The sequence below is a fragment of the Pteronotus mesoamericanus genome, unplaced genomic scaffold (genome assembly GCF_021234165.1).
Source record: "Pteronotus mesoamericanus isolate MK-2021 breed Mesoamerican mustached bat unplaced genomic scaffold, CSHL_Meso_final scaffold_165, whole genome shotgun sequence".
Lineage (NCBI taxonomy): Eukaryota > Metazoa > Chordata > Mammalia > Chiroptera > Mormoopidae > Pteronotus > Pteronotus mesoamericanus.
Window position 1 is genome coordinate 943,719 of NW_026555307.1, and position 3,755 is coordinate 947,473.

General features: G+C 42.9%; 1 pseudogene; it reads right to left on the reverse strand.

Annotated features, from left to right (window-relative positions):
* Positions 1 to 376: 376 nt before the first annotated feature.
* On the reverse strand, positions 377 to 480 carry LOC129083249 (uncharacterized; annotated as a pseudogene).
* Positions 481 to 3,755: the final 3,275 nt, after the last annotated feature.

Below are 3,755 nucleotides of genomic sequence, written 5' to 3' on the forward strand. Positions count from 1 at the left end.
TATTAAACAAATTCCCATTTCCCTCTGCCCCCAGCCTCTGGTAACTACTCTGCTACTCTGTGTCTATGAATTTGACTACCCTACACACCTCATATAAGTGGAATCATACCATATGTGACCTTTTGTGCATGACTTATTTCTCTCAGCATAATAACCTCAAGGTTTGTTCATTAATACCATGTGTCAGAATTTTCTTTCAAAGCTGAGTAATATTCCATTGAATGTATGTACCTCATTTTGTGTATCTCTTCATCCACAGATGGACATTTGGGTTGTTTCCACCTTTTGGCTATTGTGAATAATGCTGCCATGAACATGGGTATAAAAATGCCTGAGTCCCAACTTTCAATTCTTTGGGGACTATAAGTAGAAATGGAAAAAACCATGAAGTTGGAGGCGATGCCTTAATGGTCTGTATGTTGTGAGGCACATGGGCCTCTTCTATTCTTGTCAAGGAGAGTGCTAACTTTCATACAAAAGCATGCTTTTGAAAAATAAAATGTTTATTGATTTTAGAAAGAGTGAAAGTGGGTGCAGGGAGAGAGAGAAAGAGATGTGAGAGAGAAACATTTGATTGGTTGCCTCCCATACACACCCTGATTGAGGATCAAACCCACAACCTAGGTATGTGCCCAGACCGGGAATTGAACCCCCAATCTTTTGGTGTACGGGACGATGCTCCAACCAACTGAGCCACTTGTCTGGGGCCAAAAGTATGCTTTTTAAAAAAAATGTATTAGGGTAACATTGGTTAATAACATTATATAAGTATGAGGTGTACAATTCTATAACATATCATCTGCATATTGTATTGTGTGCTCAGTGCCCAAAATCTCTTCTCCTTTTGTCACTGTATATTTGACCCCCTTTACCCTCTTCTAACTTCCCCTACCCCCCTTCCCATCTGGTAACAACCGTACTGTTGTCTGTATCTGTGAATGTATTTATGTTTGGTTGGTTTGTTGCTTTCTATTTTATACCCTACATATGAGTGAAATCGTATGGTTCCTGTCCTTTTCCGTCTGACTTATTTCACTCTCAAGACCCATCCATGTTGTTGCAAAGATTTCTATTTCATCATTTTTTTTATAACCAAGTAGTATTCTGTTGTGTATATGTATCACATCTGCTCTATCCAGTCATTTGTTGAAGGGCACTTAAGTTGCTTCCACATCTTGGCTATTGTGAGTAATGCTGCTGTGACCATAGAGATACATATATCTTTACAAATAAGTGTTTTCAGATTTTTGGAGGTATATACCCAGAAGAGGGATTGCTAGATTATATGGTAGTTCTGCTCTTAATTTTTTGAGGAACCTCCATCCTAAAATCATGCTTTTAATACGAGACCAATATGAGCTTCCCTCTTTCCCTTAAGCTGAACACACAGGTCAGGGACCAAGGGGCAGAGAGGGGAGTGGCTCCTTTCACTACCACCCCTGACAACACACTGCCAGGATTCTTACCGCCCATTTCTGAATGTTCTCTCTGCTTGTTTAGAGGTCTGATTCCCCAGGGAATGGATGATTTATTCCCAGGAGACACAACAGTGGGTCTAGTGAAATGGGAGTGGAGACGGCCAACAGGAAGAGAGGGAGTTACTCTGTTGCATTAGGGATCCTGCTTACCGGGGGAAATCAGGTTTGGGCTACATAGTGGGACAAGGAAGGCTAGGTCTAGAGCCCAGGGATTCTCTTGGGTGCCTCTTAGAACTTCCAAGTGCAATAGTAAAAGTTAATGTAAAACAGTAGTTTACAATAACAACAAAAAGGCAGGCCCACCAAGAATTCAGAACCTGCGTGAATGAAGATTCCAGTCACCCCTAGGAGGTGAAGAACGTCAACCAGCTGAGGCCCAGATGAGGGCAAAGAGAATACAGGATGGGTACTGGAAGAAGGAAGTTATGGATATTAACTGGCTTCTTGACCAAAAATGAAGACTTACAGTGTCTATGTATCTTCCTTGCTTACTGTGCTCATGTGTGTGTGCCCATGTATGTACTTTTTTAATTTTGGCTTCCCTTTCCCTTATTGTTTTATACAAGTTTGTTGGAGGTTAATTTTACAATTTAGTCTTTAGGTAATAGATATTCAGGTGAACTAAGACTGAATTTGAAAAACGATACACACAGTTCAGGGGTAAATCTACTATGTCGGACTTAATGAGTCCTCATTTTGGGGTGAGGATAAGAACATTTTCCTTTGCATGAAGATATTTGCATCTTATTTGGTGGGGATGTAGACTTGTTTTGATGTATGGAAGTTCATGAATATGTAGAGCAATGTGCATGGTCTCTGAGTAGCTTGAGAGATGGACCATGCCAGGCAAGTCATTGTCTCTTAACTTCAAACCCACCTTTCCATAGCGGCTGATGGATGCTGGCGCCGGGAGGCTGCAAACTGAATTTCAGCTTGGCCACTTGGCTTGGCCTCTGTCACTAGGGACCCTCAGACAGCCTGGAACGCTGGAGGGGAAGAGCTCTTCCTGTCTGCTTCCTGTGTCCTGTCTGTTTCCGCTTCCTGTCTGCTTCCTATCGGTATCCTGTTTACTTCCTGTGAGTGTCACCAGCACGAGTGTTCACCCCAGCAGGGGCAGTTCTTTCCGTGACAGCAGCCATATCCAGTTTTCAGTTGGTTCCACGCATGCAGGACCAGCCTCAGCATGTTTCTTTGGGAAGCCCAGCACAGGTGGAGAGCCGCACAAGGCCTGAGGTGTTGCGGAGCGTCTGCAGGATCCCCCATGCAACTCAGAGGCCGTCAGATGGGGCTGTGAGGAGCCCGAGGTATCTGGGGCTCATGAGGTGTTACACGGTGCTTGCTCTCTGAAAGCGAGGCATGGTTAATTTCTTTTTGAAAAGAACAATTGAATAAATTAAACATTTATTTTTAATTTATCTTCGATACTGGTATTGAAGGGGCAAAAAGCTGTTGTTAGGTTAGGAGGTATAGACAGTGCTGCCTTTTGAATTTCTGCTTTAAAAGGAAAGCACACAGAGGACTTTACAGAAATTCAGCTAGACATCTTATTGTGTCTGATTTCACTTCCAAACTTGAGTTTTCCCATAGGAATGAGGAGTTACCAGTACCCTTTCTGCAACTCTCAGACACGTTCAATATTGAATCAATTTACAGTATGGTAGTTCTTTTTTATTTTTTATATTTTTGGTAGAGAATAAAGATTTTATTCACTCTCCAAGAAAGGAGAGGGGTGAGGTGTGGAGAGCTACACCAAGCCACAGTATGGTAGTTCTGTTTTTAATTTTTTGAGAATCCTCCATAGTGTTTGCTATTGTGGCTGTACCAATTTACATTTCCACCAACGGTGCCCAAGGGTTCCCCTTTCTCCACATCCCTGCCAGCATTTGTTATCTCTTGTCTTTTTAATAATACTCATTCTAACAGGTGTGAGGTGATATGTTATTGTGATGTGAACTTGTACTTCCCCAATGACTCGTCATGTTGAACATCTTTTCAGGTGTCTGTTGGCTTTCTTTGGAAAAGTGTCCATTTAGGTCCTTTGCCCATTTGTGCTCCTGTTCTCATCGCCCCTGAGCCACAGTCTCTGCCCCAGAGAAGGGGCTCAGGTGCCCTTTAAAGGGTTCTCTTCAGCTTGCAGGCATTGCAGATCGTGCGATTGCATCTGCATCTTGGAGAGTTAGACCTGGTATTTCAGTGGGCCACATTCTCAGTTCTGAACAGCAGAGGGTGCACTGAGACCTAACCCGTCCCGTTTGTAGAGAGGGGCATCCAGAAAAC